Here is a 25,991-nt window from a genome sequence, read left to right as displayed (position 1 = left end):
AATGTCATCAGCGAATCTTATAACTCATACCCAATTTTAATCTAACTCTTGAACCTTCCTTTTACTTCCTTCGTCGCTTATTCGATATACAGACTGAACAGTAAGGGTGAAATACAGCATCCCTAACTTACACTTATTTTAATCCGGTTCTTGGTCTTCCAATCGTATTGTTTCTTCATGGTTCTTGTACATACTGTATTTTACCAGTCTTTCCCTATTGTATAACTCTATTTTTCCTAGAATTTACAAGATGTTGACCACGTTACAGTGTACAGTTCTAACTACAGGTCGACAAATCCTGTGAATGTGTCTTGAATTTTCTTCAATGTTTCATCCATTATCAAGTGTAGCGTGAGAACTGCCTCTCTGGTGCCTTTACTTTCCTGAGGCCGAACTGATCTCCATCTAATAGATCCTCAGTTTTCTTCTCCATTCTTCTGTGTATTATTCTTGTCAGCAGCTTGGATGCATTAACTGTTAAGCTGATTGTGCGATGTATCTCGTACTTACCTTTTCTTGTAGTCTACGGAATTGTGTAGATGACTTTTTTTTTCGAAAGTGTCCCAGATATTACAGACCAACTTGAATATTCGTTTTGGTTTCACTTCCATAAATGTTTTTATGAATTCCGATGGAATGTTACCTATGCCTTCTGCCTTACTTGCTCTCAAGTCTTCCAAAGATCTTAGAATTCTTACTCCAATACTGGATCCATTTTGTCTTCCATATAGACCCCAGCTTATTTTTCTGTCACTTCATCAGACAAGTCTTCCCCCTCACAGAGGCCTACAATGTACTCCTTCCACTAGCTATCTCGCCTTGAGGTCCTGCACTTCCTATACATTTCGTTCCTAAATGATCGATATGTTGTATTCCTGTATTTTCCTGAACATTTTTCTACTTCCTTCTATCAGTTCAAGTACTTCTGTTGTTACCCAAGGTTACTTTGCAGTCACCTTCTATGTACCTATATGTAGCTGTCCCATATCTTTCGCGCCTTTCATGCCTACTAACAAGGCCGTGTTCTCTCGTAATCCGTTCTTCTGTTGGCTTCGCAACACCCGCGTTCATAGCAACTCACTCTCGTCCTTATTTTCCTATTCATAACGAATCATACTCCCGTTATATTATTTTCTGCTGCTGTTGATATTATCCGTTACTCATCTGACAAGAAAACCTTATCCCCTTTACATTTCACTTCAATGATCTCCACAATACCTAGTTAAGGCTTTTGCACCCGCTTTTCAGATTTTCTAGCTTCCCTGTCACGCTGGAACTTATAACGCTCCACTCTCTGAGCTGTAGAATGTTACCCTTTACTTGGTTATCCCATCTGCTTCTCAAGGTCACACCCCCTAGGCCGCTCTTTCTCAGAGATCCGAATGGGTACATAAATCGGAATCTTTTGTCAATGGACAAATCATCATGACACTTGTTCAGTTACAGGCCACATTTCCTGTGGATATACGTTATATGTCTTTAACGTAGAGGTTTCAGTTGCCTTTGCATCCTCAAACTGTTCATCATTGCTGATTCTTCGGCTTTTTAGAGCAGTTTTACTACCCCAAGGACAAGTGCGATCCCCGAGACTCTGTCCGTTCCTACGCCGTCTTTCATAAAAGCGTTGGCAGAAAGAGGGTGTAATCTTATGCAGAAAGTGTTCAGTCACCATTGCTGGTGATTTTTTTTTTCATAATTTAAGCAGTGGCTGGGTTCGAACATAGAACCCTGGGTGTTTTTGATCAACACCAAAGACGAGATGCCTAGAACACAGATGATCCCAGAAACCTCTACGTGACGGAAAAAACTGCAGACTTTGTAAAATAAATGTGTGAACTAAATTAAGCCTAAAATAAAGGTACTGAAAAATGATACTCCCACAACAACAAAATTTTAAGTTTTAGATACCGAAGAGTTGGTTGGTAGGTTGTTTTGGGGAAGGAGACCAGACAGCGTGGTCATTGGTCTCATCGGATTAGGGAAGGAAGTCGGCCGTGCTCTTTCAGATGAACCATCCCGGCATTTGCCTGGAGTGATTTAGGGAAATCACGGAAAACCTAAATCAGGATGGCCGGACGCGGGATTGAACCGTCGTCCTCCCGAATGCGAGTCCATATACCGAAGAGTACAACAGCTGTAGTGGAATGGTATCACAATAAGCAGGTTAAAGTAAATTAGCATTGTTGATAATGTACGCCTTAGAGTTGAGATTATCTCTTCTTTCGCTCCTTGTATGCTGTTTTGAGTTCAGCTTGGGGAAAAATTGACATTTTTTGTATATTTGCGGAAAATACAGTACTCTTATATAAATCTTAATCATTAGCCTACAACATTTTGAAAACTGGTTCCTTGATGAACGTCATGGATCTTACACTTTTATCTGTTTCTACAACATAAATTAAATCTTGAATGTGCGGTATACGAAAAAGAAATGATAGGTCAGTGGCTTCATTAAGTACTGGGCGACGCAGGGCAATACCTTACTGATGCACAACCGTGTAAACTAACAAATTCCAGATTAACACAACACTAAAAACCAAAATAGCAACTTGCATATACAATTCCCACAAAGTCACTTTGGCATAAAACAAGTAACGAAAGAAGTTTTACGGAAATGTAGAATTGTGTCGCAGGAGATAAAACTGATCCTATTTGTTCGTACAGAAGGTCTTTGTTTAAAGGTAGGGACTGAATTACTTGATTTAGTGAAATTTACCGGCTATCTCTGTTTATCAGGACAGACGATTAATGAAAGTTAGAACATTTTAAATCAAAACGTCCAATATGTTCACACAGAAAGACATTTGCAAAATTTGAATTCTAAACGATCTGCTTCTTTCTATAAATTATATGTCGACTGCTATTACATCTTCGAGTGACTATGCTGTTTCCAAGTGAGATGGTTGTACTGTCGTATTAATGAACTGTCATTCCGTGCCAGCCGCAGGATGAGCTGTAGGTGATCGATTGAAATAACTGACCTAGTAAAGCTTATCATATTTACTGTGTCAGGTTTGTAGGGACAGCAGGAGAGGTGAGGACAAGGAAGCCTCAGGATCTCATCTCGCAAGTTTAATGGAAAACTACGTCGCAATAAGCGTGCACTCGTATTTGAAATCTACTTCTGATCTCCACTCCAATAAGACAAGATTTAGCGAACAATTCTTTTTGTCTTTACAGGAAACATCCGTGTGGACTATATGTCAAATAAATAAAAAAACTGCATAGGCTCTGACACCCAGTTGTAGAACATCGAACTCGGAAACTGTTGTAACGCATCTTTTCAACGGCTGACGATTATAGGTCTGTTATGCATTTCATGATTTATCTTGGGAACAGCAGTATTTCCTGCAGTCGCAGCCAGACTAGCCATAAATTATACTTATCAAAATTGTCACACGGGTATTTTCCATGCACCAAGGTGTTGCCGTATTAATGAACCATCATTCCGTGCCTGCTACAGTGTGAACTGCGAGTGATCCATTGAAATAACTCACCTACTGCAGCGTATCGGACTTACTGGGTGAGTGTGGTAGGTTCAGTAGGAGAGGCGCAACCGGCTAAAGCGAAGGCAGCGGCGACGGCGTGTTAATGGTGCCACGCGCCGGGAAGTTGCCCACCCAGATAATGTCCACACGGAAGAGTAGCCGCGTCCCGACAAATTGGAACGCAAACTACCAACGCGCAGGATTCTTTGCACTAATTAACCACCCGCAGTGCTGCCAAGTCGCTATCTGTATGCATAGTTGGGTCTGTTAACAAGCGTAATGACGCGTGCAAGCAGCCTCTGTTCACAGCACACTCTTGGAGTTGGCCGCCGCTTACTTGCGAGTGTTGCAGCAAAGACGAGTCCCCCACATAGTTGCAGGTGCTTCACTGTAGCCGGAGAACACTTCAGAGAGCTCATCACACGTTACTGCCTTTGAATGCAGTACAACAAACCCACTCAGTTCAGTGTCACGTTAGCTCTAAAAATATTTCCTTCAAATATTAGACTTAAAATTTAAATTTTATTGCAGATAATTTGAAGCCTTTCTATGAATGCACCAAAACTTATAATATTCTGCTAAGCTACCATGGTGAGCCTTCTTACAGCAGGGACTTAGAAATCAAGCCTGGCGCCATTAAACGAAAGTATTAAACAGAATGCTAGTCGCTGACACACAAATATTGATTCAATGACAATCAAATATGAGCGAGACGAGACATATTTCTCAACAAAAAATAGCTACTAACATAAAATGACATTCTCTAACAAGGAATAAAGTTCTTCTTTTGTAGAGGTTGTGAACAGCAGAGGGCTTAGGCACCATCATACATCACTTCTGTTTCACTGGATGACTTCCCGTCAGTTACTAAAAACTTTGACCTTTCTGACAATAAATCACAAATCCAGTCACACGACTGAGAAGGTACTCCATTGACAAAGAATGTGATTAGAAGCTGCTTGTGAGGGATGCAGCGAGAAGGCTCTTGGAAACATAGTAAAATGATATCCATTTGAGATAATCTGTAGATAACATTAATTACACAGTGTGAATGAAGATGCAGCTGTGTTCCACAAGAACGATATTTTCGGAATTCCTGCGGGTTACGTGTCAATAGATCGTTTTCTTCTGGGTATCTTATCATATTAGAACACTTCATGTGTTAAAAAATTGCCGGCCGCGGTGGTCTCGCGGTTCTAGGCGCGCAGTCCGGAACCGTGCGACTGCTGCGATCGCAGGTTCGAATCCTGCCTCGGGCATGGATGTGTGTGTTGTCCTTAGGTTAAGTAGTTCTAAGTTCTAGGGGACTGATGACCACAGCAGTTGAGTCCCATAGTGCTCAGAGCCATTTTTTGTTCAAAAATTCTACTACAGATTGATGTTATCATATGGGACTACAATTAAGTGGATTATATCTATTTCATTTCTTGTGTATTTATGTGACTTGAGCAACATTTCACTATTTAAGCACGGATCTTTCGTCTAGCAAGCCATTGTATAAAAAATTGAGCTATTTCATCAGCATACTCTGGTACGAACCTAATTGGTACAAAATATGGGTAGAAATACTTGCCTTTATTAAGTGACTTACGTTGCTTCGCTAAACCTATAGTACCTGTTTCCAGTTTACTCTGCAGGAAGGTGTTTTCGATATGAATCCTAGAGCATCTGATGGAGAATTTTCAGAAGACCTTACTTAGTAAATCCGATTTAGTGGTGCAGTCGTTGATAACGTCACCATTGTTATCGTGCAGTGAAGGCGTTTATTGTGTCTTGTCGCTGATATATTTTACATACTACCAGAACTCTATTAATTTTTGCCAAATTTGGAGAGAGAGTTTCGTTTTGTAAACTATTAAAAACATCCAGCATTTAAATCTTCGCTCAGTCTCGCGCGTCTGCAAGACGTCACCAGTCTTGGAGATTTTGCGCTCCTTTAAATCTGGCATGCCTTTTTGTTTGTTCTGCTATTGCGTACTGACCTATTCTGTGTACTACGTGGGATTTATTCTGTCTGTAATTAATTATGGCTTAGTATAAAACTCTCCATTGCCATCAATACTACTTCTCTGAGATCAAGCCACATTAGGTGGACGCTGAAGCAGTTGGTGTGTATAGTATGGAGAGTGTCTCTTACGAAGGTGTCATGTGGATTTTTATTTGCCTGTAAGTTGGTATAATTTGAATTTATTTTTGTGGAATTTGCATGTTACGAAATTCAGTCATGCTGGAACGACCTTGTGGTCACCAATTCCTGTATCTGTCATGACGCAGTATACTTGCCCAGGAGTGATTGCCTCTTAAAGTCAACTACGTTATCATATCCACTTGTACCTTGTGTGGGCTTCTGAATAAACTGTTCAAAATAATTTATCTAGATAGCATTTATTACAGTATCAGACGATATTTTGTACCAACTTCCGACTTCAAGTACTTAGTTCTACAAACATATCGAAGGTATGAGTTGGATACCTATTCGAAATGGCACTCAAATTTTCATTGAAGCTTTCACCAAATATATCATCTGAGTCAGCGAGTACGTAAAAGGGGCAAATTATTAACTTATTCCGGTTATAACCTATACACCTACTAACTCACAGAAAGCATCTAATTCAATTTAACCATAAGTTAAACTTATTCTATCAGCAACAAATACGCTACCACCAACAGAATTGCAGTTCCTGTAACGATCTCTGCCCCAGTGTTTTATATGAGCAGCAGGAGCTCTGATTCTTTCCCAACACAGCTAGGTGTAATTTACAACTCTAAATACTGATGACTCTTACTTCTTCGCTCTTCCTGTCTTATATGTTCCTTTTGAGAGCGTACCCTGTTTGTACTCTTCTGACACCATGTAACCTAACAAAACCACGATTTACACTCCCGATAAGCCCCACGCTCCACGTAGCCATCTCCCAAGTGTAGTGAAGCCCTAATCTATTAGGAGCATCCCGACTTACCTTCACCCTATGATGGAGGAGAAGGTGTTGCAGAGAGAAACATTGTTATTATTAACGTGAGCTACCACATGCAGTTGGCTGTACCATGTGCTTCTACATTTGGAACGACTACCCCTCGACGTGGATACAAAGTCTACACTACACTTCTTCCCCTCCTTGGGAGCTATATCTCTAAGGCGCTCTATGACGCGCCTAACAGTTGAGCTCCAAACAACGAATATTCCCAGTCTCTGCGAATGCCGGTAACTTGTGGGCTGAGAGGCTTCATCTGAAAAAAGGTTAAAGAGCTGCAGCTGGATAAGGCTCTTCATCAGTCACAGCTTGCTCCTGATACAAGCTCGTCAGGAAAACCAGGGGGTTCTGGCGCTGCAGTCCGGAACCGCGGGACTGCTACGGTCGCAGGTTCGAATCCTGCCTCGGGCATGGGTGTGTGTGATGTCCTTAGGTTAGTTAGGTTTAAGTAGTTCTAAGTTCTAGGGGACTTATGACCTAAGATGTTGAGTCCCATAGTGCTCAGAGCCATTTGAACCATTTTTGAAAACCAGGGTGGCCTTTCGACCGTTCTCCTGGAAAGTCTTTTGCGTCTTGCCAAATCTTGCCACTCAATCACGGGTGAGAAGCCAAACTCATTGCCAGCAGTAATCCGGCTTACCACAAGAGTGGAGTGATCAGGGGACTCGTGGGGCATGCTAAACTTCCCTTAAATTACTACGTCCAGCCGCTAACAGCGATGTCAATTGGCAATAGCATCAAACTGCATGATGGAAGCCAGCACTGCCTGGAGCTGTGATTAAACAGATGCCAAACTAGCTTGTACATGAACACAGTAATCGCAGTCCATGCCCATCGCAAAGACGGTTTAAAGCTACGGTATCAAAAACGATTTAAGTACAGAGACTCACAGACTAACCTAATTAGATAACTCGCTCCTCATTAGAAGTTCGTAATATAGGGCGCTGTCAAATGAAAAACGAACACCCGCCACAACGAGACCATGGAATGCTTCCATTCAAAGTAATCACCACACGTTTTAAAACATATATGCTACTGGGAGACGATCAGTTTCTCTTTCGTAGAACGCGGTCGGCAGCTGACTGTTTCACAACCACACCCACTCTCGCACTTCCTCGTCGGACTGAAACCGACGTCTTTCTTCAGGACGCCATAGATGTGAAGATCACACGGTAAAATATCCGGGCTGTACGGAGGATGTTGTCGAGCGAAATCGGCAAATCGAAATGGCAATGTTATTTTATCGCGCATGAGGATGATTGCGCCCTACAGCACAGCTACTTACTGAGCCTTACACAACACTCGTTGCCCCTGCTCAAACGTAACGACAGAGGTGCATCATAGAGGATAAATCTACACTAAATAGTGGATAATATGCGATTCTGTGCCTCGTAAATACAAAAACAAACAAGAAATTTGAGGTTACAGTACAAAAGAACACGGACGTAGCTGTATGAGATGGTCATTTCTATTGAAACGTTTCATTGTTGACAGGTATAGGCCGATGATTTAGTGGTAAAGTCCTTGGCTGGAAGCCAAATGCTCACCGGGTCGAATCCCTCTCGGTCAATTATGTTTTTCAATCTGCTTTTAATACAGCATTCGCCTTGCAACATTGTGAACGTTCACTAGGAACGAAAAGTGGTTTGAACACCACATTAATCCGTAGGTCAGTTGTAAGGTGTCAGGCAAATCCAACACCTTCCATGAAAACCCTGACATGATAAGCAAATATAGTAGTATGTCACATAGCTCCGAATAAATCGTGGCATTAAATTAACCAAAGTAATAAGAGTAACGAGTTAGCAAATGGAATACCGCAGACTAACACAAGAATGCCTAAATGCATGTCATACCTTCCCACCATGAGACAGACGCAGTTCCGAGGGATGAAACGAGAACAGAAGCCGAGAGCAGAACCATGTTAAGCTGGAAGGCCCTACGATATGGGACGGATGGACACCCACGTCGCCAGCTAACCGCTAGGACCACACCACCCGCAAGTTTTAGCGTGAGACTTTTTCGCGTCTCTGTTACGTTGCAAACTTTAAAAACATTGCCCCACCACGAAAAGTATAACGTAGAATTTTTGTAGGCGGAGCTTAAGGTTAACATTGAGACCCTGATTAGTCAGATGAAAATACAGCCAGATAGTTTCTTTTAAACCAACTTCGGTAAATTGTAGTAATGAGAAGTTAAAAGAGAGTTGCTTCCGAGACGGCGAGGTGAGCGGAGCTGTGTTTCCCGACGCCCCCTGACGAACACCGACAAGGTAATGAACGCACGCGATGCCGCGTAACAGCGCATAAAGCTTCACTAAGAACTGCAGAAGTCTCATGTGTTACATCCCCTTTTTGCGTAATACTAGTGTCGATCGTCAATTAAAGCTCATGGTGTTCACATTTGCCACTTGAAGTAAAAACCTGAAACGCGATGATTTTTCTGTTATATAGTTATTGAGAAGCCACATCAGCCGCTGTAATTTACGACAAGTTAGATAAGTAATGAAAGATAATTGAGGGTCACTGTAGACCATTTTGATAGTTTTCTCTTTTGTGAAACTTAATTTAAACCTAGGTTATAGGTGTGATATGACATAGGTCATCCTTCGATCCATTGTAGAACTTGGAAACCCAGTCAGGGAATATTCGTTCACATTTTTGTTGAACGCAGTTGGTTTTTACCGTCCTGTATTAAAACATTTCCTTTTATCACTAGTGCCATTTATAAACAATGTTTTGTGAGTAGAATAAAATTTTCTGTCCGCAGCTTGTGGTCGTGCGGTAGCGTTCTCGCTTCCCGCGCCCGGGTTCCCGGGTTCGATTCCAGGAGGGGTCAGGGATTTTCTCTGCCTCGTGATGACTGGGTATTGTGTGCTGTCCTTAGGTTAGTTAGGTATAAGTAGTTCTAAGTTCTACGGGACTGGTGACCATAGATGTTAAGTCCCATAGTGCTCAGAGCCATTTGAACCATTTTTTGAATAAACTTTCCAATGGTAAACTTAACTGCTTTTCCGACGTTATTTTACCAGCTAACTAAAAATAGGAGAGCCTTGAACCCCTTCCACTAAATTTAGTTAGTATTAAGATTCATTTACAGGGAGTGCAGTGGAGCTGACGCTGATGTCATTAAGTATTTGGTTACATCATCGCTAGTCTCACTGAACTCCTCTGAATTCTACATGTCATGTGTGGTCTGGCGTCTCCTTAACAGCAATAGGACCCATGTTCAAACTAGTCAATTCCCTAAAAAACACACTCAGAGCGTCGTTGCGCGAAAGTGTTAGGGAGACACGACTTAGAACAAACAGACACCATGCAGAATGTTAGAAAATGGCGACCCTGCCAGCATGGTAAAATACCATGATTGAAGGTCAACCACATGCCTAACTAGGTCAGAAAAATATCATGTTGAAAAATTTTCGTAGTAAAATTTTTTTTTCTGAAGTTATACATAGTCGAAAACAGTAGCTGCAGCGATAGATAGTAAAAGTATTCAATAGAAAGTGAGTCTGGCAGAGACAATAGCATAATTAAGTTATGAATTTTAGTATTGTTAGAATTAAGTTTTCTCTCCAATGTATGCGCACAGGTGGCGGATACATCGTTGACAAGTTGGTTCTGACCCAACAAGTAAGTGAATGGTTTGTCAAGTCGTGTGAAAAAAGAGTTGATGAAACGCGTGAGATCGTATGAGCGCATGTTGACTCGAAGTAGGGCGCGTGAATTGCTTTTAAAACAGAAAATAAGGGATTCGTAAAGATTAGCAATGGCAGATCGAGACTTTGACCGTTTTGAGGTAGAGACGCAACATGAAGACGGACAGAGAATAGAGGACAGTACAACAGACGATGCAGTATCACGAGAAATAGGTCAGATAACGCACCATAACGAGGATAATGTACGTCAAGGCGTAGAAAACGTAAGTCAGCATACGACAGAGGAGCAGAAAAGTAGAGAGACAGTCGATGAGAATTCTAACTGGCGTCTTGAATACGTAGAACCCACAGTACAAGTAATCAGAGCTCCCTCACCACAGAGTACATGGAATGCGAACAGACACGTGTCACAGCACAGTTCAATGCAATCGGTTGCGAACCAACAGTTGGGCGAAAACACAGAGAGTAGGACGTCGGAAGAAAACGCAATAGGACCCACCAATCTGGCAGAATTATTACAACAAATTACAGAAACCATGACAAGGCAAAATAAAGAAATTGCGAACCAAATTAAAATTCAAAATGCAGAAACGACGAAACAAATTGCAGAAACCACGAGACAAATGCGTGAGATTAAAGAACAAAACAAAAAAATTCAGTTACACCTAAGTCATACTGAAGACGAGTCAAAAGAATCTCGAGAGGTGATAGGAAACTTAATAACAGGTCACAATCAATTGAGAACAGACACTGACAAGGTGCAAGCGGACGTACAAACAATTCGTAATGACATTCAGGACGAGATCAAAACATTACGTAACAACACCCAGGGAAAGTCAAGAAACTGGAGAAACAGATAAACGAAATTACTAGACAAGCAGCAGGTACAGCGAGTGAAGTTGTTGAAAAAAGTGTGTTACACAAACGTATCACAAAAGCAGCGCTGTAAAGATATGATAACCGCATAGTCAAAATAGAAGCGCAAACGAAGCGACAATTTCAGAAATTGCGAGCAGAGTTGTTGCAAACCATTGAAGAGCGTAGTGAACAGGATCGAACAAATACAGAGTCTGCAACCACATCCGTATCTGCAACAGCACCGGAAAAACAAGAAATTAACGAAGATATTACGCATTTGCGATTCCAATCACAGGTGGAAAGTAACATACGTGAAATCAGACAGCCCGCACAGCAACAAACACGTTTCGTAATTCTTGATGAATAAACGTCATCACAAACACATGTGGAACCACAAATGTATGATTCAATACAGTTTGGATAGTGCAATGAAGCAGCAACGTTAGCCAGACAAGATACCGAAACCAATACCTGACAAGGGAAAGCCAGGTGGCGAAGAGTACAGTGCAATGCATTCAGCTACACGTTCACAACCGAAGGAAGAAAATTATTGCGTACCACTCCAACAATATTACGCAAGGGTAGGCGAAAGTTACAGTGGACGGTATCCAATGGATCTACCACAACCGGAAAGAACGACGGGAGAAATGATCAGAAACAAAAGTGGTGAAGAATCGCGAATTTCATATGGAACTATGACGAAGTACGACAACGATCATTTCCTCACAGTCATAAAATTTCAGCACTTTCGAGAAGGAAACTCATTACATCCACGAACTTTTATTGATCAATTCCGAGTAGGATTACCAGAACACTGGACGCTAGCACACAAATTAGACTTTATATGTGCACACATGTCAGGAAAAGTCGCAGAAACCATGCAGAATGTTGGAGCGACATGCTGATCGTAAGAAGATTTCAGAGAAAAGTTTCTCTCACGATATTGGTCCAGCGAAGCACAGAACAGAGTGAAGTACGAATTATTGCAGAACCCATATTTTGAAACTTCAGGAGAGAAGAGTCCCTTGAAATTTTTCGAATTAATGGCAAAGAAAAATCAATGCTTAGATGTACCATACAGTGACGGAGAGTTGATTAAATTATGCGCGATGAAGCTACCATTGAAATACCAGCAATCATTAGTAGGTCGCGGAGGCAATAACGTCGAATCATTTAAAGGTATTCTAAGGGAACTAGAGTTCATATTTTCGGAAGATGACGCAAGAAAAAGACGAAGTGCACGTGAAAACGAAAGCAAAAAGCAGTGGAATCCACAAGACACAGTACGAAGAAACAATAATTACGAACCATGTCATAACTTCGCACCAAGAAACGACAATAGATTTCAACAAATAACCGGTTATGGATTTAGAAGAGAATATGGCAATAACTATAATTCACCCAGGAACGGCAACAACTATTACAGAGGGAATAACGACAACCGGAACGGGTACTGGAGAACCAATAGACCGACAAATTATCAACAAAGAAACAACTATCAACAAGCTGAACAAGGAAAGAGAATACACATAGAAGAGGTGGAGGTAAGACCACCAAACCTCGATAAACGTTCGAATTGACAGCTAAGAGCCCATACCAAAGAGAATGACACACCGACCCAGGACAATTTCAGCACCTTGAAAAGAGAAGTAAAAATCTTATGACGAGAAAAGAAGAAGGAAGAAACAAATCCGCAGGGACCAGATGAAAATGAAGACAAGAAAATAACAATATCATGTTGGGATGAAATTAATTGGGAGAATACTGACGAGGATAATGAATTACCAGAGGCATGCACAATGAGTGTAGGAGGAAAGGACGAAGTAATGAGTATTGCAGAGCTATTTGAGATGGAAACCTGGGAGAGCGAATTCTATGAGGATAATGCGCAGTCGACAGAAGTTGAAAATAAGTTACGAGTGGGCACACAACCCAACGTATATAATGAAGGAAGTTATGAAACAATAGTTAGAGCATTTAGATGAGATTATGTGGAAGTAGCGACGAAGAAGGAGAAGATAGATGAGGATGAGGAAAAAGTAGAGCATGTTGAAGAAAGTGTAAATGAAGGAAGAAATAGAGAAGAGGAAATAAAAGAGAGAGAAGTAACAGTCGAAGCTTATCCTACAGAATAAGGGAAATTCCTAAAAAGACTCATGTACGATTCAATGGAGGATTCGTTGATGCAAGAAGAAGAAGAAGAAGAAGAACAGAACCAACCCTTTCAAATTCAACCAATTGTGAAGGCCATGGTAAAGCATGTCCCAGTCAATATTGTAATTGATAGTGGAAGTGAACTGACTGCGATCTCAGAAAATTTATTCATGCAGTGTAATGCCAATGAGGAATTGCCAGTTCTGAAAACACTTAAGATTAAAGTAACAGGTCTTATTAGAAACAATGCTGCGGAAGTTACAAGACAAACAAGGTTAACTCTTTCGTGCCAAGGTCAAAAGATCGAAACCAACTTCATGATTATACCTAAACTAACTGTAGATTTGATTATAGGTGCAGATTTTTTAAATGAGAGACGAGCGATAATAGATATGTGCAAAGGTAGCGTAACATTCGGGAATGTCACACTTCTCTTTGAGCAAAAGCTAAAATGAGAAGAAATACCAGTTATAAACAAACAATTAAGAATGATGCGAGATAAAGAGGATGAAGAATTAGAATGGTATGCACAAAAGGGGGAATCGCCTCAACCCATGTTAGATGTCCATAAAGAAATAGACGAAAAATTGCTAGAAGTTCAAGGCATTTCAGAACACAGTAAAAGAGAATTAGAGGGTATTTTACGAGATAAAGCAGAGATATTTTTACCTAAGACTGGCAGTATTAAACACTTTCAGTACAAGTTTGAAGATTAATTTTATTAATGGTAAATAATCAGCACAATATTTCAAGATTATGTTGCAGATAAGATCGTCAGGAGAAAGAAGAATGAAGAGAGAGGAAGGTGGGAAAAAGAAAGTAGTTTCAATAAAAACAAAAACAAAAATAACACCAATAGTACCATAGATTAAGGTGAAGGGATAAAGCGTAGATAGTCTAAGAGCATGAAATATTAAAATGCTATACACCATGACACTACACAAAAAATTAAAAAAAAGAATTTGAGGATTTTTGTAGAAGTTAAGACTCAAAATTTCTTAGAATTGCAACATGGAAAGGGCACCAAAATTTGTAAAGCATTTTAAGAAGGCGTAAAACAATGTAGGTTCTAGACATATGTTAAATGATTACAAGTAAAACTTTTTGTAAGAACCATTGTAAAAACTCCAACAAAGACCAGATACAACGACCCACAAGTTGCAACGCAAGAAGTATCAAGAAAGAAAATGATTTAACTAGCAAGACACGATTCCTACAAGGCAGGAGCGTCGAGAGAACGGAAAGGACAGCGAGACCAACAGAAGGCCCTTGTAGCTGAAGTGGGCTGTATATCTGCTGAACCACAGGGTGGCGGAACAGGGAAGGGATCGGTGCAGGGACTGACAAACAAACACGGACTTTCACTGCTCATAAACCCCGGGGCGCCCCGAATGAACGAAGCGAGCAAAAAACGGCCCGCCAAGAAGACTGCTTTGGCAAGCCACCACTGGTAAAAAATATGTGTAAAAGTCACACTACCGCTATTAAACAGCACGCTGATGCTTGAAACTGCCATCGTTGGATAAGCAGCTGCAACAGCAAGTCGTATACTCCTAGCTCACTCATTTGCTACATAGTTTAATTCTTAATTTCTTTGCGTGTTTTTGGTACTTGCATTGTCTAATTCATAAATTTCTGGCGTATTATAGTATTTGAGAGTTGTAGCATCACGTTTTAGTACCTGAATAGTGTAAAATCGCGTAGTCTCCTTCCGCCGCTGAGCAGTGTGTCAGCAGTGCGCAAGTAGCAGCATTACTGCATTTACTAGGCAATCTTGTATTTTAATAACTGTTTAAATTTTGTGTCGATTTGTTTGTGCTCTCTGTTGATTAGTTCAGACGTTCTTTGCACAACAGTTTTTAGCATGGATAGGGACTGCAACTGCTGTGTTCGGATGCAGGCTGAGTTGGCATCCCTTCGCTCCCAGCTTCAGGCAGTGTTGGCTTCGGTCACACAGCTTGAGGCTGTTGCCAATGGGCATCACTGTGGGGTTCCGGATGGGGGTTTGTCGGGGACGGCCAGGTCGTCCCACGCATCCCCCGATCGGACTACGACTGTGGTTGCCCAGTTTACTGCCCGCGTTGAGGCAGAGTGGGAGGTCGTCTCAAGGTGTGGCAGGGGGCGAAAGACATTGCAGAGGGCTGAACGGAAGGCCTCTCCAGTTTGTCTGACGAACCGGTTTCAGGCTCTGTCTCAGGCTGATACTGATCTTCGGCCTGACATGGCTGCTTGTCCTGTTCCAGAGGTTGCACCTCAGTCTGCAAGATCAGGGCAGTCGCAGAGGGTGGGCTTACTGGTAGTTGGGAGCTCCAACATCAGGCGCATAATGGGGCCCCTTAGGGATATGGCAGCAAGAGAGGGGAAGAAAACCAATGTGCACTCCGTGTGCATACCGGGGGGAGTCATTCCAGATGTGGAAAGGGTCCTTCCGGATGCCATGAAGGGTACAGGGTGCACCCATCTGGAGGTGGTCGCTCATGTCGGCACCAATGATGTGTGTCGCTATGGATCGGAGGAAATCCTCTCTGGCATCCGGCGGCTATCTGATTAGGTGATGACTGCCAGTCTCGCTAGCGGGATGAAAGCTGAGCTCACCCTCTGCAGCATCGTCGACAGGACTAACTGCAGACCTTTGGTACAGAGCCGAGTGGAGGGACTGAATCAGAGGCTGAGACGGTTCTGCGACCGTGTGGGCTGCAGATTCCTCGACTTGCGCCATAGGGTGGTGGGGTTTCGGATTCCGCTGGATAGGTCAGGAGTCCACTACACGCAACAAGCAGCTACATGGGTAGCAGGGGTTGTGTTGCATGGGCTGGGCGGTTTTTTAGGTTAGATGGCCTTGAGCAAGTACAGATAGGGCAACAGCCTCAACAGGTGCAGGGCAAAGTCAGGACATGCGGGGACCAAGCAGCAATCGGTATTGTAATTGTAAACTGTCGAAGCTGCGTTGGTAAAGTACCGGAACTTCAAGCGCTGATAGAAAGCACCGAAGCCGTAATCGTTATAGGTACAGAAAGCTGGTTGAAGCAAGGATAAATTCTGCCGACATTTTTACAAAGGTACAGACGGTGTTTAGAAAGGATAGATTGCATGCAACCGGTGGTGGAGTGTTCGTCGCTGTTAGTAGTAGTTTATCCTGTAGTGAAATAGAAGTGGATTGTTCCTGTGAATTATTATGGGTGGAGGTTACACTCAACAACCGAGCTAGGTTAATAATTGGCTCCTTTTACCGACCTCCCGACTCAGCAGCATTAGTGGCAGAACAACTGAGAGAAATTTTGGAATACATTTCACATAAATTTTCTCAGAATGTTATAGTCTTAGGTGGAGATTTCAATTTACCAGATATAGACTGGGACACTCAGATGTTTAGGACGGGTGGTAGGGACAGAGCATCGAGTGACATTATACTGAGTGCACTTTCCGAAAATTACCTCGAGCAATTAAACAGAGAACCGACTCGTGGAGATAACATCTTGGACCTACTGATAACAAACAGACCCGAACATTTCGACTCTGTGTGTACATAACAGGGAATCAGTGATCATAAGGCCGTTGCAGCGTCCCTGAATATGAGAATTAGTAGGAATATAAAAAAAGGGAGGAAGGTTTATCTGTTTAGCAAGAGTAATAGAAGGCAGATTTCAGACTACCCTACAGATCAAAACGAAAATTTCTGTTCCGACACTGACAATGTTGAGTGTTTATGGAATAACTTCAAGGCAATCGTAAAATGCGTTTTAGACAGGTACGTGCCGAGTAAAACTGTGAGGGACGGGAAAAACCCACCGTGGTACAACAACAAAGTTAGGAAACTGCTGCGAAGGCAAAGGGAGCTTCTCTCTAAGTTTAAACGCAGCCAAAACATCTCAAACAAACAGAAGCTAAACGATGTCAAAGTTAGCGTAAGGAGGGCTATGCGTGAAGCGTTCAGTGAATTCGAAAGTAAAATTCTATGTACCGACTTGACAGAAAATCCTAGGAAGTTCTGGTCTTACGTTAAATCAGTAAGTGGCTCGAAACAGCATATCCAGACACTCCGGGATGATGATGGCATTGAAACAGAGAATGACACGTGTAAAGCTGAAATACTAATCACCTTTTTCCAAAGCTGTTTCACAGAGGAAGACCGCACTGCAGTTCCTTCTCTAAATCCTCGCACAAACGAAAAAATGGCTGACATCGAAGTAAGTGTACAAGGAATAGAAAAGCAACTGGAATCACTCAACAGAGGGAAGTCCACTGGACCTGACGGGATACCAATTCGATTCTACACAGAGTACGCGAAAGAACTTGCCCCCCTTCTAACAGCCGTGTACCGCAAGTCTCTAGTGGAACGGAAGGTTCCAAATGATTGGAAAAGAGCACAGGTAGTCCCAGTCTTCAAGAAGGGTCGTCGAGGCGATGCGCAAAACTATAGACCTATATCTCTGACGTCGATCTGTTGTAGAATTTTAGAACATGTTTTTTGCTCGAGTATCATGTCGTTTTTGGAAACTCAGAATCTACTATGTAGGAATCAACATGGATTCCGGAAACAGCGATCGTGTGAGACCCAACTCGCATTATTTGTTCATAGGATCCAGAAAATATTAGATACAGGCTCCCAGGTAGATGCTATTTTTCTTGACTTCCGGAAGGCGGTCGATACAGTTCCGCACTGTCGCCTGATAAACAAAGTAAGAACCTACGGAATATCAGACCAGCTGTGTGGCTGGATTGATGAGTTTTAAGCAAACAGAACACAGCATGTTGTTATCAATGGAGAGACATCTACAGACGTTAAAGTAACCTCTGGCGTGCCACAGGGGAGTGTTATGGGACCATTGCTTTTCACAATATATATAAATGACCTAGTACATAGTGTCGGAAGTCCGAAACGGCTTTTCACGGATGATGCTGTGTATACAGAGAAGTTGCAGCATTAGAAAATTGTAGCGAAATGCAGGAAGATCTGCAGCGGATAGGCACTTGATGCAGGGAGTGGCAACTGACCCTTAACATAGACAAATGTAATGTATTGCGAATACATAGAAAGAAGGATCCTTTATTGTATGATTATATGATGGCGGAACAAACACTTGTAGCAGTTACTTCTGTAAAATATCTGGGAGTATGCATACGGAACGATTTGAAGTGGAATGATCATATAAAATTAATTGTTGGTAAGGCGGGTACCAGGTTGAGATTCATTGGGAGAGTCCTTAGAAAATGTAGTCCATCAACAAAGGAGGTGGCTTACAAAACACTCGTTCGACCTATACTTGAGTATTGCTAATCAGTGTGGGATCCGTACCAGATCGGATTGACGGAGGAGATAGAGATGATCCAAAGAAGAGCGGCGCGTTTCGTCACAGGGTTATTTTGTAACCGTGATAGCGTTACGGAGATGTTTAACGAACTCAAGTGGCAGACTCTGCAAGAGAGGCGCTCTGCATCGCGGTGTAGCTTGCTCGCCAGGTTTCGAGAGGGTGCGTTTCTGGATGAGGTATCGAATATATTGCTTCCCCCTACTTATACCTCCCGAGGAGATCACGAATGTAAAATTAGAGAGATTAGAGCGCGCACGGAGGCTTTCAGACAGTCGTTCTTCCCGCGAACCATACGCGACTGGAACAGGAAAGGGAGGTAATGACAGTGGCGCGTAAAGTGCCCTCCGCCACACACCGTTGGGTGGCTTGCGGAGTACAAATGTAGATGTAGATGTAGATGTAGAAAACGTCCGCAAAGTAGAAATGACACGCCCAAACAATTTATCAAACTGTTACTAAGAGGAGAACTTATAGCGACTAGTTATCAATAAATATTTCCATATCCTGCCCACAGAAGAACCAAGAATCAAGTAAGAAGCAGAGAAAAAGCAGGAAGAACAGAAGTTGAAGTTTCGCAAGATTGAGACCAAGAAAGAAGATGGGTGAATAATAGACGAGATACCTTCCCAAATCCCTATCCTATTGTAAACTAGTCGTCTGCGAAGTATTGCAACGACACATAACGATGACTTTCACGCATACAAAGCCAGTAAACCACGAGATTCTGCACTCACAGGTCCATTCCATTATGGGACCTCCACAACAGCAACACACACTTGCAAGGCCAACAAGGAATGACGAACGAAGCTGTACATCAAATACTTGCCCACATCCATCTTGCTCAAGTCCATCACCTTCGTGCAAAAACATTCGCCAACCTCATGCTTAAACATTCATAGGATTGTGTGAATGTGTGAAATCAAATTATGTGATGTAGGAATTGTGCAAAATAAACGTGTGAAAAACTAAATAAGTTAAGCACACCAGACAGCTAATAAACTACAAAATAATAGTCATTGACTATGGACTTAAGTAAAAAATAGAATATCGATAAAAATAGGTCATTAGTTGTGAAATGGGCAGTATATAAAGAACAAAAGTAAGGCATAATAAACGCTAAAACTATATGCCACTTATTTTCTCCTCATAAAAATAAAAGAATAACTATATTTTGCTTATTTTCTCCTTATAAAAACAAATAATAAAAAATTGTCTTGTTGGAGGTTTTCCCTTTTTTTTTAAACATTTGTACCATTTGTTAGGATAATATCTCAATACTTGAGTATGTATATTTCTTTGTCAAAGAAATTCTTGGAAATATTTCTTATTTGTTAGTGGAACAATGTTGAAATGAGTGTCGAGAAACAAAAACATTTTACTTGTACATGATATTTAGAAAATGTGTTACGAATAGATTTTACTTAATTACTACATTTATAAAAATATATATTTCTAAGAAAATCGATGTAAAAGTTTCCTCACTTTCGATAACAAACTTCTTAAAAAATAAACTTCACACTTAAATAAAGAAAGAAAGTAATTAAAAATTAATAATAGCATAAAATTATTCTTCTCTTGTCACTTTTGAGAATAATGTGGAAGAATATAAAAATATAAATTAGTAATATAAACTAGCATAGAACAGACTAATGTGGCTGAACAGTAGGAAACAAAATTTAGATAACGAAATACTTTTTGAGTGACTTAGACAACGATTAAATCATTGCCTAACTTCAGTGCAAAAATTAAGTTCGAAGGGTGGTGATATGTAAGGTGTCAGGCAAATCCAACACCTTCCATAAAACCTTGACATGATAAGCAAATGCAGTAGTATGTCACAGAGCTCCGAATAAATCGTGACATTAAATCAACCAAAGTAATACGAGTAACGAGTGAGCCAATGGAATACCACAGACTAACACAAGAACGCCTAAATGCATGTCATACCTTATCACCGTGAGCCAGACGCAGTTCCGAGGAGAGAAATGAGAACAGAACCCGAGAACAGAACCGTGTTAAGCTGGAAGGCCCTACGATAAGGGACGGACGGACACCCACGTCACCAGCTAACCGCTAGGACCACACCACCCGCAAGTTTTAGGGTGAGACTTTTTCGCATCTCTGTTACGTCAGGACCACCCCCCAGCCAATGTTAAAAGCTAGAGACCTCCAGAAGAACAGTATAGATCATACGATAACACAAAAAGGGCTACACCACCCACAAGTTTTAGCGTGAGACTTTTTCGCGTCTCTGTTACGTCAGGACCACCCCCCAGTCCATGTTAAAAGATAGAGCCCTCCAGAAGAACAGTATAGATCTTACGATAACGCTAAGAGGAATACAAAAGCTGCAAGTTTTAGCGTGAGACTTTTTCGCGTCTCTGTTACGTTGCAAACTTTAAAAACATTGCCCCACCACGAAAAGTATAACGTTTCTCATTGGATAGAGAGAATTTTTGTGGGCGGAGCTTAAGGTTAACATTGAGACCATGATCGGTCAGATGAAAACACAGCCAGATAGTTTATTTTAAACCAACTTCGGTAAATTGTAGTAAGGAGAAGTTATTAGAGAGTTGCTTCTGAGACGGCGAGGTGAGCGGAGCTGTGCTGTCCGCTGCCCCCTGACGAACACCGACAAGGGAATGAACGCACGCGATGCCGCATACCAGCACATAAAGCTTCACTCAGAACTGCAGAAGTCTCATCTGTTACATCCCCTTTTTGCGTAATACTAGTGTCGCTCGTCAATTAAAGCTCATGGTGTTCACATTTGCCACTTGAGGTAAAAATATGGAACGCGATGATTTTTCTGTTATATAGTTATTGAGAAGCCACATCAGCCGCTGTAATTTACGACAAGTTAGATAAGTAATGAAAGATAATTGAGGGTCACTGTAGACCATTTTGATAGTTTTCTCTTTTGTGAAACTTAATTTAAACCTAGGTTATAGTTGTGATATGGCATAGGTCATCCTTCGATCCACTGTAGAACTTGGAAACCCAGTCAGAGAATATTCGTTCACATTTTTGTTGAACGAAGTTGGTTTTTACCATCCTGTATTAAAACATTTCCTTTTATCAATAGTCCAATTTATAAACAATATTTTGTGAGTAGAATAAAATTTCCAATGGTAAACTTAACTGCTTTTTCGACGTTATTTCACCAGCTAACTAAAAATAGGAAAGCCTTGAACCCATTCCACTAAATTTAGTTAGTATTAAGATTCTTTTACAGGGAGTGCAGTGGAGCTGACGCTGAAATCATTAAGTATTTTGTTATATCATTGCTAGTCTCACTGAACTCTTCTGAATTCTACATGTCATGTGTGTTGTGGCGTCTCGTTACCAGCAACAGGTCCCAGGTTCAAACTAGTCAATTCCCTAAAAAACACGCTCAGAGCGCCGTTGCGCGAAAGTGGTAGGGAGACACGACTTAGAACAAAGATACCCCACGCAGAATGTTAGGCACCTTTTCCAGTAGGGTTACTGGGGTAATTTGGACCATGGAAAACGTCAAAGTGGCGTCCAATTGAAATAATTTCACCAGGCTATCGAGTAACATTAAATTTTTATAGTTGTTTTTGTTATCGTTATTATTATTATAATTATTATTACCACTGAAGAAATCGTGGGGAGTGCAATCCGCCTCGGCCTTCCCAAACTAACTCTACTCTACCCAGTTGGTAACGTACGGGTATGATGTTTACAACGCGGATTCTGAACTACGGTGCGACCTGACGTTCTTCACTTGACATTACTAGACGTGAATGTGATCTGTTCGTGTGTGTTTGAAATACATGACGGAAGTGGGAATCGAAGCCATGCCACCGGCCGCTGTGGCCGAGCGGTTCTAGGCGCTTCAGTCCGGAACCGCGCTGCTGCTGCGGTCGCAGGTTCGAATCTTGCCTCGGGCATGGATGTGTGTCATATCCTTAGGTTAGTTAGGTTTAAGTAGTTCTAAGTCTAGGGGACTGATGACGTCAGATATTAAGTCCCACAGTGCTTAGGGCCATTTCAACCATTTTTTAAACCCATACCTCGCATCCACGAAACCAGTTTCAGTCCACAAGACCACTGACGCCCACATTTTCCACATTCATTGTACCGTAACGTGTGATGCGCTTAGCTTAAAAAGCATAGATGTTGAATAAATTCAGTTCTATGTATTAACTGGTTAACAAACAGCAGGTTTCTGACACGGAAATTGTGCTGATTCCACAGTAGCAGTAAGTTAAGACGCTTTTAGCCATCAGAGCCTCGATTCGAAACTATTTTGAAATTTTGACCGTTTCAAGCAACTTCTTTGATAGAGAAATACCATTCCAGAGTATGAATTTACCAAATACTTTGATCGATTCTGCCATTATCGTTATGAACTTCATTCTACTGCTGCTGCACGCTTTCTAGAAGGAAACATGCTTGCTGGTCATTTTTAGAACCATTTGCTCAAAAACACGTAAAGGTTTATTTCGCAGAAAACGACTGTGGCGTTCTGTGCCAAATGGACCGCCTGCATTCTAGCCATTACTGCTGCGAAATACTAGAGGCCATATTGCTTCTTTCTGTTGGTTCGAGATTTTCGAAATGCAGAATAATCTTACAACATGACAGTTTTGCTGTCCACACGGCGAACTGTGTAAAACACTGGTTTCAAAGGAATGGAGACGTTGAGCTGTTGGACTGACCTCACAAGGTGCTGACCGCAGTCCCATCGAGCGCTTATGGGCAGAGATGGAGAAAATTATTGCATGTAGCGGACCAACCCCGGCAACCAAGCGAGTGCTGTCCTAAGCAGTTCATGACACATGAGAAAAGTTGTCACAGAATAACATATTCATCCCGGCGGCTAAATGCAGTTGCAGAGGAAGACGGGAACTGGACAGGTTACTGAGTTAACTTGTTGTTAGTGAAAAAATTTCCTTTGTGACAACTGAATGTATTACGTTTCCTCGAAGAAGAGGAAAAATCCTGTCTGTTTCACTCTTTTCAGTCTTTAAAGGGACCCTTGATTTTAAATTATTTTACGTCTATTGATCAAGAGGACTCAGACAAACATAAAACTAGTTCTTTTTGTCACATGGCGTATGACGTCAATGCCGATGAAGACATCACAGAGAAAGTTTTACAATTTTTCCGTTAAGAAAAATCATTATATTAATTTGTGTTGTCTTTATATACTTGCAGGCAGGACATGAATACGACGAAAGCACAAAAGGTACATCATTTTCTTTTAATGCCAAGCACAAATCACAAGACATGAAAAGAAAAAGTGTTTCATTCAACTACATCATCTTATATATACTTATGAATTCTCTAAAATTATGAATACTTACCAATACTCGTTGTCCCCCTAAGCTAATAACAATTACCACGAACTAAAATTCATGAAAGTGCATTATTCGAACCATTTACCTGTGGCTAACTGCCATAGCCACTGCTTGCATCATACGAATTTTCATGGTGTAGTATGCAATGTCACGCCTTTTCCAAGAAAAACAAGTGATATACCGGGTGAAAGCATACAGCGCGGCTTGGATGGTATGCATGCAGTCCATTTGACTTTCACTACCGTGAACGGAGGTAAGAAGAACATATGATAACTGGAAATGACAGAGTAGGTATACTGATAGGTTTTTATTAGATCTGCTTGTTTTGGTGATCCTGTGTGAGAGTATGAAAACTTACAGATGATAATGCAAATATGATAAAAATCCGACACAGTGATGACAACGCTACGCATGTGGGAATTGCCTCTGCGGAAAATGGTTTGAGAATCTTTGGAGCACATGTTCTATTAACACAGTTGAAAAGTATGAGCAAATACAGTGGAATTATACACTTATCATATCTGTCTTACGACGGAAGCTTGATATAATGCAAGAAAACTGTTTGTTTCAGTCAGAGTTGCGAAATTATTCAAGCATATAACAGAATGATCAAAATACGTATTTACAAGAAAAATGTATCTCTTCTTTTGCAGACAGAAAATGAAAGACTTGAAAAAGCGTGCATTTCTGCTATTCACTACGTTTTCCATCTCCAGAGTTTCCTCAGTATGTAATTGCTTCCGTAATGTTTGTCTTGGGTAATGATTCCCTAAACGACAAGCAACACATAAATTACTGTTACTGATGGTCACTTTGAGCCTTTTCTGAACCTTTCTTGTGAACTAACTCAATATTTCCAAAACAGACACTTCTGCTCACTCCTACAGTGTACTGAGTGGGGGTTTTGTGATGACTTACGATGCAAAAGTTATCTAATGATTTACTCACTGAATTTAGTTCTGAGTGCTTGCAGACCGAGTAAAGAAGACGAAAGAAAGACTCCCTAACTACAGTGTTTCTTCAGCGAGACGCAAATCAACCGCAAGACCGCTGCGGTCGCAGGTTCGAATCCTGCATCGGGCATGGATGTTTGTGATGTCCTTAGGTTAGTTAGGTTTAACTAGTTCTAAGTTCTAGGGGACTAATGACCTCAGCAGTTGAGTCCCATAGTGCTCAGAGCCATTTGAACCATTTTTTGAGAATTATCGAGTGCTGTTGTGGCAGCACAGATAGGCATATGGTTTCTGAATTTGCCGCTTTATGTTTACAGAGCACATAGTTTACCAATGGACCACGTAACATCTCGGAAAACTAAGAGTAATTCCTGCATACATTTCTGCCTTCTAAAGTGTTGCCAGATGTTGCATATGGCCAGGCTTAGAATTACGAGAGGTGATCGGGCATACTGCTGGCGTTAATTGAAGGACTAGGGTTTCATATCTGCAGCGGGCGGCCAGCGGCCAAGTTTTTATGACTAATACTGTACTTACTTGTCATGTCGATATATACTCTGAATGGTTTTCATTTAAGGGGTGGCACTGAGTACGTAAATAAGTTTATTTGGACCACACGAAATTAAGAGACGAAATCGTAAGAGAAGCTCTGCATCGTAAGCCATCTCACAACCTCCGTTCAGTTCATCGTAGGAGTGAGCAGAAGTACCTGTTATGGAAATACTGAGTTACTTCTCAAGGGAGCCTCAGGAAAGGATCAAAATGACCCCTAATGACAGTAATTTGGGTGTTGCTTGTCTTTTATGCAATCATCACCCAAGACAAACGTTACGGAGGCAATTGCCATGTTGAGGTAAATACGTATTGAATGGCAGGACTGCACGCTTTTTCATATATTTCTTTTGTTATCTTAAGCAGAAGAGATACGTTTTCCTTGTAAATACACATTATGACTACTGTTCGATACACTTGAATCACTGCAGAACTGGGTCTGAAAAAACAGTTTTCTTTCAGTATATCAAACTTCTGTCGTAAGGCAGCTATGATAAGTGTGTATTTCAGATTCATTTTCCCATACGATTCAATGTTCGTGATAAAATTTATGCTTCAAGAACTGTCAAGCCATTTTCTGCCTAAGAAATTTCCACATGATCAACTTTGCCATCACTGTGTAGAAGTTTTATCACAATTGCTTTAGTACCTGTTAGGTTCTCACTCCCCGACACACGGCTCTCCAAAACAGCTGATATAGTAAAATCAAGCAGAGTG

This window comes from Schistocerca piceifrons, chromosome X (genome assembly GCF_021461385.2).
Source record: "Schistocerca piceifrons isolate TAMUIC-IGC-003096 chromosome X, iqSchPice1.1, whole genome shotgun sequence".
Lineage (NCBI taxonomy): Eukaryota > Metazoa > Arthropoda > Insecta > Orthoptera > Acrididae > Schistocerca > Schistocerca piceifrons.
The sequence above is the reverse complement of the archived record's forward strand: the minus strand, read 5'-3'. Positions refer to the sequence as shown.